The following is a 15573-nucleotide window of genomic DNA, read 5'->3' as shown; positions in this document are numbered from 1 at the left end:
GAAACAGGAGGGAAGGAGGAGTTTAGAGATATCCTGGCTAGATGTAGGGAAACAGGAGGGAAGGAGGGGTTTAGAGATATCCTGGCTAGATGTAGGAAACAGGAGGGAAGGACAGGGTATAGAGATATCCTGGCTAGATGTAGGGAAACAGGAGGGAAGGAGGGGTTTAGAGATATCCTGGCTAGATGTAGGGAAACAGGAGGGAAGGAAGGGGTTTAGAGATATCCTGGCTGGATGTAGGAAACAGGAAGGAAGGAGGGGTTTAGAGATATCCTGGCTGGATGTAGAAACAGGAGGAAGGACAGAGGGGATAGGCTGGCTGAATGTAGGGAAACAGGAAGGAAGGAGGCGTTTAGAGATATCCTGGCTAGATGGGATGGAAACAGGAGGGAAGGACAGGGGAAGGAGTTTAGAGATATCCCTGGCTAGATGTAGGAAACAGGAGGAAGGAGGGGTTTAGAGATATCCTGGCTAGATGTAGGGAAACAGGAAGGAAGGAGGGGTTTAGAGATATCCCTGGCTAGATGTAGGAAACAGGAAGGAGGGTTTAGAGATATCCTGGCTGGATGTAGGGAAACAGGAGGGAAAGACAGGGGATAGAGATATCCTGGCTAGATGTAGGGAAACAGGAGGGAAGGAGGGAGTTTAGAGATATCCTGGCTAGATGTAGGGAAACATGAGGAAGGAGGGTTTAGAGATATCCTGGCTAGATGTAGGAAACAGGGAGGGAAGGACAGGGGGATAGAGATATCCTGGCTAGATGTAGGAAACAGGAGGGAAGGAGGGGTTTAGAGATATCCTATGGCTAGATGTGAGGAAACAGGAGGAAGGAGGGGTTTAGAGATATCCTGGCTGGATGTAGGAACAGGAGGGAAGGAGGGTTTAGAGATATCCTGGCTGGATGTAGGGAAACAGGAGGGAAGGACAGGGGATAGAGATATCCTGGCTAGATGTAGGAAACAGGAAGGAAGGAGGGGTTTAAGAGATATCCTGGCTAGATGTAGGAAACAGGAAGGAAGGACAGGGGATAGAGATATCCTAGCTAGATGTAGGAAACAGGAAGGAAGGACAGGGGATAGAGATATCCTGGCTAGATGTAAGGAAACAGGAGGGAAGGAAGGAAGGACAGGGGATAGAGATATCCTGGCTGGATGTAGAAACAGGAGGAAGGACAGGGGATAGAGATATCCTGGCTAGATGTAGGAAACAGGAAGGAAGGACAGGGGATAGAGATATCCTGGCTGGATGTAGGGAAACAGGAAGGAAGGACAGGAGATAGAGATATCCTGGCTAGATGTAGGGAAACAGGAGGGAAGGAAGGAAGGACAGGGGATAGAGATATCCTGGCTGGATGTAGGGAAACAGGAGGAAGGACAGGGGATAGAGATATCCTGGCTAGATGTAGGGAAACAGGAAGGAAGGACAGGGGATAGAGATATCCTGGCTGGATGTAGGGAAACAGGAAGGAAGGACAGGAGATAGAGATATCCTGGCTAGATGTAGGGAAACAGGAGGGAAGGAAGGAAGGACAGGGGATAGAGATATCCTGGCTGGATGTAGGGAAACAGGAAGGAAGGACAGGGGATAGAGATATCCTGGCTGGATGTAGGGAAACAGGAAGGAAGGACAGGGGATAGAGATATCCTGGCTAGATGTAGGGAAACAGGAAGGAAGGACAGGGGATAGAGATATCCTGGCTAGATGTTGGGAAACAGGAAGGAAGGACAGGGGATAGAGATATCCTGGCTAGATGTTGGGAAACAGGAAGAAAGGACAGGGGATAGAGATATCCTGGCTAGATGTTGGGAAACAGGAAGGAAGGACAGGGGATAGAGATATCCTGGCTAGATGTTGGGAAACAGAGGGAAAAATAGGGGTTAGAGCAGGGTTTCCCAAACTCAGTCCTGGGGACTCTAAGGGTGCATGTTTTGTTTTCTCTAGCACTATACAGCTATACAATCTTGATTATTTGAATCAGCTGTATAGTGTTAGGGCAAAAAAACAAAATGTGCACCCCATTTGGGGCCCCAGGACAGAGTCAAGCAGGGAAACGGAGTAGGTTAGACATATCCTGGCTAGATGTAGGAAACAGGAGGAAGGAGGGGTTTAGAGATATCCTGGCTAGATGTAGGAAACAGGAAGGAAGGACAGGGGATAGAGATATCCTGGATAGATGTAGGGAAACAGGAGGGAAGGACAGGGGATAGAGATATCCTGGCTAGATGTAGGGAAACATGAGGGAAGGAGGGGTTTAGAGATATCCTGGCTGGATGTAGGGAAACAGGAGGGAAGGACAGGGGATAGAGATATCCTGGCTAGATGTAGGAAACAGGAGGGAAGGAGGGAGTTTAGAGATATCCTGGCTAGATGTAGAAACATGAGGGAAGGAGGGGTTTAGAGATATCCTGGCTAGATGTAGGGAAACAGGAGGGAAGGGGGTTTAGAGATATCCTGGCTAGATGTAGGGAAACAGGAGGAAGGAGGGGTTTTTAGAGATATCCTGGCTAGATGTAGGGAAACAGGAGGGAAGGAGGGGTTTAGAGATATCCTGGCTGGATGTAGGGAAACAGGAAGGAAGGAGGGGTTTAGAGATATCCTGGCTGGATGTAGGAAACAGGAGGAAGGACAGGGGATAGAGATATCCTGGCTAGATGTAGGGAAACAGGAAGGAAGGAGGGGTTTAGAGATATCCTGGCTAGATGTAGGGAAACAGGAGGAAGGAAGGAGGGGAGGAGGGAAGGGAGGGGTTTAGAGATATCCTGGCTAGATGTAGGAAACAGGAAGGAAGGAGGGGTTTAGAGATATCCTGGCTAGATGTAGGAAACAGGAGGGAAGGAGGGGTTTAGAGATATCCTGGCTAGATGCAAGGAAACAGGAGGAAGGAGGGGTTTTAGAGATATCCTGGCTAGATGTAGCTCAAGGCAGAACTATTACTGTACCAGCAGAGGAGAAATAGTTCATTATAGCTTCTCACAGGTATAATGATCAACATGATAAGTGTGATTCATGTTATACATTCACTGTGGATATTAATGTATCTATGGTACTTGCTGATAAAGGGCTTTTTGTGAGATAAGTACCTTTGGGTTTTTTCCATCCTTGGCCAGCAGGTGCGGAATCGCTCCTGAGAGGAGGAGCGATGAAGATCACATAGGAGCTTGAGGTTGGAGGACCCGAGCACCCGCAGTGACTGAGTGAGAGACCGAAGGGAAACAGCAGCAGGAGGAGGGGAGAAAATGATCAAAACAAAGGGAGATAGAGAATAGAGGAATAGCAGCGTGGATAGTATGCTTTCAAAACATGATATGAAATTTCCTCCACAACATATTCTCAACTAGCGGCTAACAGTCCCACTTTCAACTAAACATAACTTTTAAGGCTTAAAAAGCCTTTATGAACCATTCATAAGCCCTGTAAAGATGCTTAAAATGACATGCTACATAAAGTGTGGCACAAGGCTAAGCACCAGGTGTAAGGACACATCACCCTTTATGTAGAATGACTTACTTACATGATTTATGAAGCATCTATGTAGTGCTATGAAGTGCTATGTAGGGCTTATGAAGTGCTATGTAGGGTTTATGAAATGTAGTTTCCTACCTTAGTGTGCAGGCACAGCAGACAGATCCTGCCTGAGTTGATGACCTGTCGAACCGAGTCACTGCTGGTGCCATACAAGTTCCTGTCGTACTCCCCAGACTCGATGAACTTCCTGCTGGGTCGTCCGTCTCAAAGCGCCAGCCCAGGTTCACAAAGTGGTACTCCCTCCCATTCTTCTCATGTATCCGTGGGCTTCGTTGTATCTGAGTGATAGCGATTGTTGAAATGAGAATTTGGTATATTAAATGTATGTTAAATGTATAATTAAGTTTTTGTCTGGTCTATTGTAATAAAGAGTTAAAATAAAAAAGAAATGAGAATTTGTTAGAAGCTAATCTGTATGTATTGGTAACGTCGACCCTACCTGTTGAATTGCTGCAGTAATTTGTCAATGCTTCAAGCTATCAAACCCCATCAAACTTTATTTAAAGTCTGTTTAATAATCACAACACTTAAATAATATATAAAAAAGACCTAACAGGACACAACTGGAACCTCCCACAAAGAACAAGTGGGTCTTGTTCCCATCATCAAGTCTTGCCCGCCCCCAATCCCCCTGCTCTGATTGGTCTGCCCGTGGCACGGCGCTGGCGAATCTGTCCGGCTGGATAGACAGCAGCCTCCGCCGCAGCTCTTCCTGCCCGCTGTTGGGCCGGACCAATCAGGGCGATGGGTCGCTTGCTGACTGGCGGCTGGTGGTAACGCCATCTCCTCATAGGTCAGGATGTCATCGGCGGAGTAGTCTGAGCGCGACAGAGGTAAGTAGAGAGGTTGGGGTTTACTGAAGATGTTGCAGATTGAAATGTTGCAGAAATGTTACTCTATATACATATCAGATATAAATATGTTATGTAGAACATATATACCTATCAGAATATTCCACAACATTCAGCTGAGGGGGAACATGGCAGATAGAAATTCCATGAATAGAGCAGGCATGATTACTGGGTACATGTCAGAGGCATATCTGTTATACCCAATCCATTCATTTCTGAATGTGCCCCAGAGTCCAGCCTCCTGTGTGCCAACAAGACTGAGGTAATAAGACTTCCTGCTAGGAGAGGACTTTCCACTCTCATACTTTAACTCTAAGACACACCAGTAACATAGGCTGGCCGAGAGTACTTAGCACCTCTGAATGTAATGTCCGAACCGAGTTCGCACCGATTTTACAGTGCCTTCGGAAAGTATTCAGACCACATTTGTTCAGGTTACAGCCTCATTCTAAAATGGAAAAACATATATTTTTAAAATCTTATCAATCTAGACACAATAACAAAAAATAAACTGTTTTTTTTAAATTGTTGAAGCACCTTTGGCATCAATTACAGCCTCGAGTCTTATTGGGTACAACGCTACAAGCTTGGTACATCTATATTTAGGGAGTTTCTCACATTCTTCTCTGCAGATCCTCTGTCAGATTGGATGGGGAGCGTCGCTGCACAGCTATATCCAGGTCTCTCCAGAGATGTTCAATCAGGTTCAAGTCCACTCAAGGACATTCAGAGACTTGTCCCGAAGCCACTCCTGCATTGTCTTGGCTGTGTGCTTAGGATTATTTTGCTGTTGGAAGGTGAACCTTCGCTCCAGTCTGAGGTCCTGAGCGCACTGGAGCAGGTTATCATCAAGGATCTCTCTGTACTTTGCTCAGTTCGTCTTTGCCTCGATTCTGACTAGTCTCCCAGTCCCTGCCACTGAAAAACATCCCCACAGCATGATGCCGCCACCAACATGCTTCACCATAGAGATGGTGCCAGGTTTTCTCCAGACGTTGGCATTCCGGCCAAAGAGTTCAATCTTGGTTTCATCAGACCAGAGAATCTTGTTTCTCATGGTCTGAGAGTCTTTAAGTGCCTTTTGGCAAACTCCAAGTGGGTTGTCATGTGCCTTTTACTGAGGAGTGGCTTCCGTCTGGCCACTCTACCATAAAGGCCTGATTGCTGGAGTGCTGCAGAGATGGTTGTCCTTCTGGAAGGTTCTCCCCTCTCCACAGAGAAACTCTGGAGCTCTGTCAGTGACCAACGTGTTCTTGGTCACCTCCTGACCAAGGCCCTTCTCCCTGATTGCTCAGTTTGGCCGGGCGGCCAGCTCTTAGGAAGAGTCTTGGTGGTTCCAAACTTCTTCCATTTAAGAATGATGGAAGCCACTGTGTCCTTGGGGACCTTCAATGCTGCAGAAATGTTTTGGTTTTCCTTCCTCAGATCTGTGCCTCGACACAATCCTGTCTCTGAGCTCTACGGACAGTTCCTTCGACCTCATGGCTTGGTTTTTGCTCTGACATGCACTGTCAGCTGACCTTATATAGACAGGTGTGTGCCTTTCCAAATCGGTTCCAATCAATTGAATTTACCACAGGTGGTAGAAAGATCAAGGATGATATATTTAAACTAGATGCAACTGAGTCTCAAGTCTCATAGCAAAAGGGCTGAATACTTATGTAAATAAGATATTACAGTTTTTAATTAAAAAAACTATTTTCGCTTTGTCATTATGGGGTATTGTGATGTCATTATGGGGTTCTGTGATGTCATTATGGGGTATTGTGATGTCATTATGGGGTTCTGTGATGTCATTATGGGGTATTGTGATGTCATTATGGGGTTCTGTGATGTCATTATGGGGTTTATTGTGATGTCATTATGGGGTTCTGTGTGCAGATTGCTGAGGATGTTTTATTTATTTAATCCATTTTAGAATAAGGCTGTAACGTAACTAAATGTGTAAAAAAGGCAATAAAGGTCTGAATACTTTACAAAGGCACTTTACAATCGTCTGAAAATCTATTATAATGTACATAGGGACATTGCGAGAGAGATGCCAGAGTCCCAAATCAACCCTAACACCTATAGGTGTCTATGACCCTATGCCCTCCTATGTGTGGATATCTGAGATGACTTGACAGGTGTGAGCAATATGGTAGTAGCTCCGTCTGATAGGCTAAGTGGAATTTTCACCATATTCCTCACACAATCAAATATCCACAAGTACATAGGGGTCTAGCAGTCCATTTGGGATTGGACCAAAGATGTAGGAGAAAGAACCTTACCAACGTTGCTGCTGGGGGTTGTACATGGTTTTCTTCCTCAGCTTTTTGTTCTTCTTTGAACACCAAAGCTTCCCTGGAGAAAATGAGAAGTGGAAAATGATCAACAGATGATTTAGAGCATATCAGATCATAATGATTGTGTGTGTGTGTGTGTGTGTGTGTGTGTGTGTGTGTGTGTGTGTGTGTGTGTGTGTGTGTGTGTGTGTGTGTGTGTGTGTGTGTGTGTGTGTGTGCGTGCATGCTTGTGTTTAGACACCTGTGATAGTGCCTGGAGTGTGTAACTGAGCAGTATATATAGTAATCCCCTTACCTGGGCTGTCAGGATTCCTGTCCACAATGGTTTTCTTCATAGCTTCTCTCTGCTGCTGGAAGCTCTTCCCTGGGAGAGGGGGAAGGAAGACAGAAACATTTACTTGGGGGGAAAAAATGAAGGGGTAGGGGTTGTTAGGGTTGGGGTTAGGGTTGGGTACCTGGTACTAGCCCGGCTAGGGGCTGGTTGTCCTCATCTCCCTCCCGGTAGGCCTGCCACCAGTTGGGGTCGTCCTGGCTGATAATGTGGAGGATGTCTCCCTTCCGGAAGGACAGGCCCAGCTCCCTGCACGGCACGTACGGGTCATCAGATGGGTCGTAGTTAAAATACGCCCTCACGTGCATCTGAACACATGGGTGACATAATCATCATCATCGCTCAGAAGAATTTAGTAACTGATTATGATGTAATAATTGAACACACATGTTGTGCATGCACGCAGACAGGCACGCGCACACACACACACACCCTGAAGGAGCCTTACCACCGTCTCTCTGTGTGGGGGAGTTTTCGTCTGAGAGCTGGGGATGAGGAGGAAGGTCAAAGTGCCATGCATCTCCGTCTGAGGTGAGAGACCAATGACGCTGAGTACAATCCACAGTACATGGAATCAGCTTCATTCAAATTAACTAAGCATCTCCGTCTGAGGAGAGAGACCAATCTACAGTACATGGAATCAGCTTCATTCAAATTAACTAAGTATTACACAATGTAGTGTCATGTACTGTAATGTTTTGTGGTTTCAAGAATGAGGAAAGATGGGGTCGAGCCGAGGCTACATAAAATGTTATATGAATTAGATCTGATGGCATCAAAGCGACATACTGACACAAGTCAATGGGCACATTATGTGTGTGTCTGTGCATGTTTTTTATTTGACTTATTTAACTAGGTAACTCAGTGAAGAACAAATTCTTATTTGCAATGACGGCCTACCAAACAGCCTCCTGCGGGGACGGAGGATTAAACAATAAAAAAATATATATGACAAAACACGCATCTCGACAAGAGGGACACCACAACACTACATAAAGAGTGACCTAAGACAACAACACAGCATGGCAGCCACACATGACAACACAGCATGGCAGCAACACAACATGGTAGCAGCACAACATGGTAGCAGCACAAAACATGGTACAAACATTATTGGGCACAAACAACAGCACAAAGGGCACGAAGGTAGAGACAACAATACATTACGTGAAGCAGCCAAAACTGTCAGTAAGAGTGTCCATGATTGAGTCTTTGAATGAAAAGATGAAGAAAAACTGTCCAGTTTGAGTGTTTTTTGCAGCTCGTTCCAGTTGCTAGCTGCAACAAACTGAAAAGAGGAGCGACCCAGGGGTGTGTGTGTGTGTGTGTGTGTGTGTGTGTGTGTGTGATATCCAGTGTGAGCGATTCTCAATTAACCAATTACTCACCAGAAGGTCATGGACCTCATTGACGTTTTTCCCACGGACGGGCACGCCGTTGATCTGCAGGATCTCATCTCCCTCGGCCAGTAGTCCGCTTCGCTCGGCTGTCCCGCCCTTCACCACGCGACTCACCACCACGCTGTCCATCTCGTTACGAACTGTGGCTCCCTGGGGACAAGACACACAGGCAAATACACTACCAGTCAGATAGACTTATCAGTACAAACCACCTAGATGTACCTGACATAAACACACACCAACTAGAAAGACAAGTCTACATCAGAGAATTTATAATACAGTACAGTACATTACTATACAAATACAGTACATTATTATTATTATATTTTTTAAGTTGAACCTTTATTCAACTATGCAAGTCATTTAAGAACAAATTCTTATTTACAATGACGGCCAGCTACCAGGGAACAGTTGGTTAACTGCCTTGTTCAGGGGCAGAACGACAGATTTTTACCTTGTCAGCTCGGGGATTCAATCCAGCAACCTTTCGGTTACTGGCCCAACACTCGAACCACTAGACTACCTGCTGGTTACTGGCCCAACGCTCTAACCACTAGACTACCTGCTGGTTACTGGCCCAACACTCAAACCACTAGGCTACCTGCCGCCCCAACATTACAATACAATACAGTAATATTCAGTACATTACAGTGCAATATTTGCTTTATTGGTCCATTTGCACCGATATTCTTGATTGTTTTAATCAGATGAGTGTGTGTGTGTGTGTGTGTGTGTGTGTGTGTGTGTGTGTGTGTGTGTGTGTGTGTGTGTGTGTGTGTGTGTGTCTTACCAGAGGCATGTCACCGGCCTTCCAGCCGCACCAGTTTGACGGTCTCTCCCATGTACTGATCACACTCTCTGGGTCCGGCTCCAACTCCTGCTCTGCCACCCTGTCATGGGCCTGTATCAGAGCCTGGGAGAGACAACACACAGGTACATGGGAGACAAGGAGTGTGTGTGCCGTGGAAACTGGGTGTTTATTCCATTTGATTGTTGTAGTACTTGACTTGGATGAATTGGAGCTTTTTGATACACAGTGCGCACACAACTCACAACACAACACACGATACAACACAACTCACAACACAACTCACAACACAACACACAACTCACAACACACCTCAACACAACACAACTCACAACACAACTCACAACACAACACACAACTCACAACACAACACATAACACAACACACAACTCAACACAACTCACAACACACCTCAACACAACTCACAACACAACACACAACACAAAACTCACAAAACTCACAACACAACTCACAACACAACACACAACACAAAACTCACAACACAACACAAAACACAACTCACAACACAACACACAACACAACTCACAACACAACTCACAACACAACACAACTCACAACACAACTCACAACACAACACAACTCACAACACAACACAACACAACACACAACACAACTCACAACACAACACAACTCACAACACAACTCAAAACACAACTCACAACACAACACAACTCACAACACAACTCACAACACAACTCACAACACAACACAACACACAACACAACTCACAACACAACACAACTCACAACACAACTCAAAACACAACTCACAACACAACACAACTCACAACACACTTTGAAACTCGGCTTCCATCCCTTATGATTAAACATGCCCGTTTTACCCAAAGCCCACCCTGTCTCTCTCTTCCTCCCTCCCTCAACACCAGCCGACAGCAGACTCCACCTCTAAAAAGATTTCCCCCTCACTTCATTTAAGGTGACGGGCTCTCCGTATGCCGCAGTTAATAACCGTTAAACCAAATGAGTGTCTTTATCCCGCAGAAGAGAGACCTGGGAAGGCAGAAAGGAGGGCTGACTGAGGGCTGGCTAAGCTTCCAGCGTACACACAATCCCTCTTAATCTGCCCTGCATTTAGGAGGCAGGATTCGCCTCCATCAATCATAAAAACACCTCGATCTCGAGAAGGATGAGGAGGAAGGGAAATGAGGAGAAGAGGGAGAGAGAGGGAGGCAGTGTGTTCCTAGCAGGTTACCTATTCACTACCATTTTACATGGGGGTTTGTTGATCTGTTTACCTGTGTGTGTCTGTGTGTGTGTAGCTAGGGTGAGGGTCGCTAACCGGGGTCAGATAGTGGGAAGGGTCACGTTCCGCAGCATAACCGGAGGGAGGGATAATCCACTGCCTGTTGGTTGCCGTTGCGGCAAATGCCTGTGTTTAATTGGACATGATGCCCAGTGGAGTCAATGGAGCAACAGTGGGTTTTGTGGTCACACAGTCACATGGTCACGGTCACGTGTCGGCACACAAATCAAATCAAATGTATTTATATAGCCCTTCGTTGTCAATGATATCTCAAAGTGCTGTACAGAAACCCAGCCTAAAACCCCAAACAGCAAGTAATGCAGGTGTAGAAGCACGGTGGCTAGGAAAAACTCCCTGAAAGGCCAAAACCTAGGAAGAAACCTGAGAACCAGGCTATGTGGGTTGTCCAGTCCTCTTCTGGCTGTGCCCCAGTGGAGAATTATAACACAACTAGTCTCAAAATTCCCAGACCCTGAGCAACAGCTCATTGTTGCATTGTGGGAGAAAGGCGTCTGTCTAAGGAGACTAGCATGCAAGACCAGGGCGGATCCTCTCTATATTCTACTGATTGCACCTTCTGGGTATACAGCACAGGAGGCTGGTGAGGAGGATGGCTTACTTAATTTCGTTCCAGCCATTACTATAGGCCCTCCTCCCAATGAAGGTGCCACCAGCCACCAGTAGTACACAGTAGGTGTTGAGCCTCTCAGTTGCCCAGCTGTAGCATGTTATTTCTTTCCTCGTCTTCACACATCCATCTCTCCATCCCTCCTCAACGCCTCGACATGTCTAATCTCTTTCATAGCGACATGACAGTTGCACTCGGTGGCTACTTAGAGAGCGGTGTCAACACCGGAGGCTGGCACATGGACCTGGGGTCATTCATGCTAGGCCAGCCGTAAGCCATCCATACTCAGTGACCTGTCTGTGTGCGTGTTTGGGCTGGACACTGACCAGACAGGCAGGGTCAAGTTTCAAGCTACAACTGGGCAACTGAGGCTCAAAATCTACTGTGTGCCACTGGTGGCTGGTGGCACCTTCATTGGGAGGAAGGGCTCATAGTAATGGCTGGGAACAAAGTTAGTAAGCCATCACTCCCCTCAACCTCCTGTGCTGTATACACTAGAAGGTGTTGCTCCGCAAATCGATGACATGCTCAGAGCTGGAGAAGCACAAACAAAGGGAGGTTCTGTGTGCAGAAGCTGGATACACTGTCATCATGTTAACCATCAAACTCCAAAACCCACAATGCCTGTTATATCACCGATACAGAGGTTATTAAAGACTAAGACAGGGCAACCCATAGAGTTAGGGCTGTTTCCCATGCCCTTTAGTTCAGTCACAGAGCAAAGCCACATAAAGAGCCATATAAAACCCACTGATCGGTGACTTCCCTGAGCTCCTCTGGAGGAGGCTGATGTCAAGACTGGATAACAGTGACGATGGTTCAGGGTTTCACATGAACGTATAGTACTGTGCAAAAGTTTTAGGCAGATGTTTGGTATAATTGTTTAATCATACACCTGACTATATGCCTACAAAATCCCTGACTTGTGCAAGTGTACCTACAATAATTGATGCTGTTATGAAGGCAAAGGGTGGTCACACCAAATATGGATTTGATGTAGATATTTCTTCTGTTCACTCACTTTGTATTTTGTTAATTGATAAATATAATCTATTAACATGTCTATTTTTAAAAGCATTCTTACTTTCTTACATTCTTACTAAAGCATTCTTACATTTTTTTCAAACCTGCCTAAAACATTTCCACAGTACTGTATATGAAGCCTATGGTACAGTATATGGAGCCTATGGTACAGTATATGGAGCCTATGGTACAGTATATGCAGCCTATGGTACATTATATGGAGCCTATGGTACAGTATATGCAGCCTATGGTACAGTATATGCAGCCTATGGTACAGTATATGCAGCCTATGGTACAGTATATGCAGCCTATGGTACAGTATATGGAGCCTATGGTACAGTATATGGAGCCTATGGTACAGTATATATAACCTATGGTACAGTATATATAACATATGGTACAGTATATGCAGCCTATGATACAGTATATGGAGCCTATGGTATATGGAGCATATTCACATATATCTCAGTAACACTGACAAATTCCAAATGGGGATTTGGTCCATAGTACCTCTCAGGTGGCCAGCTCGGGAACACTGACAAGGTTAAGGGTTGAGTTCTGGTGTGTCCCAGGTCTCTTACCTGGAGGTGGGGAGTGGTGAGTAGGTTACTGAGCTCTACACCCTCTTTATGTTGAGTGGACTGGAGGATGTATTGCACCTGGACAGAGAGGGAAAGAGATGGGAAAGGAGATGGAAAAGAGAGAGGGGAGGGAATGAGAGGAAGAGAGGGAGAGAGAGAGAGAGGAGGTGAAGAGATTGTAAGAAAGAGCGAGCGAGAGACAGGCAAGAGAAAGGGTCAGATTAAGGTCAACTGTATAAGTAGCACTAAATCAGCATCATTGGTCATCTGGAATAGTGATGCAGTTCAAAGTGTTCATGACTTAATAACATCACCATCCATCTTGAAACTCCTCCTTGAGGCTCTATCGTGATTCAACATGACAGTTCAATTATTCAACTTCCTGACCACCAGTCATGAGTCGACACATTGTCAACAAGCTAGCAAAGGCTTTAGTCATTCCTCAAGCAACCGCGGTACATCATTGTTAAAACCACCGATGAGTACATCTACTCTGCTTGTAATCATCTTCCCCAGTACGTGTAAATACTGCGTGCAAATAATGGACTTTATATTGTCCCTTCCTGTATTATACTGATGCTAAAATGTTTATTCTATTCCACTGAGCCATTGACTTTATGTTCATATTCTTATCTTGTATTATTTCTTATTGTTGTTGCATTGTCGAGAAGGAACCTAAAACAAAGCATTTCATTGGACGATGTATACCATGTGTAGACAGTGTCAGCTTTATGACTGAGAGCTCATGTGCTATCAGAGTATTTTGTCCAAATACGAACGCCATAACAGTAAATATTTTGTTCTTACGTGAAGGTCATGTCAAAGACCATTCTGCTGTTAAGATGACCAACTGGATTCCTTCACACACACAGGTTGGCTGCTCTCCTAAATAAGTCGCAGTGGGGTTTCCCATTCCAGACACTCTACTGTAACGGGACTTAGTCTCCGCCCAAATGGCACCCTCTGGTCAAAGAGTGCATGTAGAGAATAGACTGCCATTTGGAACTACTTCTTCTCTCTGGCTGTTGCCTTGGAAATTAAAGACCCTGAATTAATCTCCCAACATGTGAGGTCAAATAGAAGCATGAGGAGTTGGTTCTACTGTCATGGCGTTGGCGTTTCTACAGTCGGCCTTTTAACAGCTTCATGGTCCTCAGAATGATCACAATCCAGACAGATCCACAATTCCCTTTGTCATCATCATCATCATCATCATAGAAAAATATAAAAAACAGCCCATTTCAAGAAGAGATCCCCAATCCTCTCTTTCCCACCACCCCTGCATTCTCCTCGCTCCTTCCCCTCATCCATCCGTCTCACTCCCTCTATACCTCTATCCCCCTTCCCTATATCCTCCTCCCCCACTCTATCGCTCTCTCTAGCCCTCCACCCTCCCACTCCCCTGGCTCTATCTTAGCTCATCCTTTACACTAATCAAAGCTCTCTGTAATGAGGTGACACACTTTCCCCCTTCCCCCCACCTCCTCTCCTCTCCACACCCTCCCTCCAGCCCATGCCCCTCTCTCTCTCCACCTCCCTCCAACCCATGCCCCTCCTCTCCTCTCCACCTCCCTCTAGCCCATGCCCTCCTCTCCTCCTCCACCTCCCTCCAGCCCATGCCCCTCCTGTCCTCTCCACCTCCCTCCAGCCCATGCCCCTCCTCTCCTCTCCACCTCCCTCCAGCCCATGCCCCTCCTCTCCTCTCCACCTCCCTCCTAGCCCATGCCCCTCCTCTCCTCTCCACCTCCCTCTAGCCCATGCACCTCCTCTCCTCTCCACCTCCCTGCAGCCCATGCCCCTCCTCTCCTCTCCACCTCCCTCCAGCCCATGCCTCTCCTCTCCACCTCCCTCCAGCCCATGCCCCTCCTCTCCACCTCCCTCCAGCCCATGCCCCTCCTGTCCTCTCCACCTCCCTCCAGCCCATGCCCCTCCTCTCCTCTCCACCTCCTCCAGCCCATGCCCCTCCTCCTCTCCACCTCCCTCCAGCCCATGCCCCTCCTCTCCTCTCCACCTCCCTCTAGCCCATGCCCTCCTCTCCTCTCCACCTCCCTCCAGCCCATGCCCCTCCTCTCTCACCTCCCTCCAGCCCATGCTCTCCTCTCCTCTCCACCTCCCTCCAGCCCATGCCCCTCCTCTCCATCTCCCTCCAGCCCATGCTCTCCTCTCCTCTACCTCCCTCCAGCCCATGCCCCTCCTCTCCACCTCCCTCCAGCCCATGCTCTCCTCTCCTCTCCACCTCCCTCCAGCCCATGCCCCTCCTCTCCTCTCCACCTCCCTCCAGCCCATGCTCTCTCTCCTCTCCACCTCCCTCCAGCCCATGCCCTCCTCTCCTCTCCACCTCCCTCCAGCCATGCCTCTCCTCTCCTCTCCTCCACCTCCCTCCAGCCCATGCCTCCTCTCCTCTCCACCTCCCTCCAGCCCATGCTCTCCTCTCCTCTCCACCTCCCTCCAGCCCATGCCCCTCCTCTCCTCTCCACCTCCCTCCAGCCCATGCCCCTCCTCTCCACCTCCCTCCAGCCCATGCCCCTCCTCTCCTGTCCACCTCCCTCCAGCCCATGCCCCTCCTCTCCACCTCCCTCTCCAGCCCATGCCCCTCCTCTCCTCCCACCTCCCTCCAGCCCATGCCCCTCCTCTCCTCTCACCTCCCTCCAGCCCATGCCCCTCCTCTCCTCTCCACCTCCCTCTAGCCCATGCCCCTCCTCTCCTCTCCACCTCCCTCCAGCCCATGCCCCTCCTCTCCTCTCCACCTCCCTCTAGCCCATGCTCCTCCTCTCCTCTCCACCTCCCTCTAGCCCATGCCCCTCCTCTCCTCTCCACCTCCCTCCTGCCCATGCTCTCCTCTCCTTTCCACCTCCCT

The 15573-nt window shown here is 47.5% G+C and overlaps 1 pseudogene; it reads right to left on the bottom strand.

Annotated features, from left to right (window-relative positions):
* Positions 1–2961: 2961 nt before the first annotated feature.
* LOC135566638 (protein PALS1-like) lies at positions 2962–12794 on the bottom strand (annotated as a pseudogene).
* Positions 12795–15573: the final 2779 nt, after the last annotated feature.

Source organism: Oncorhynchus nerka, unplaced genomic scaffold (assembly GCF_034236695.1).
Source record: "Oncorhynchus nerka isolate Pitt River unplaced genomic scaffold, Oner_Uvic_2.0 unplaced_scaffold_3899, whole genome shotgun sequence".
Classification (NCBI taxonomy): domain Eukaryota; kingdom Metazoa; phylum Chordata; class Actinopteri; order Salmoniformes; family Salmonidae; genus Oncorhynchus; species Oncorhynchus nerka.
This window is presented reverse-complemented; position numbering and strand designations above follow the sequence as displayed.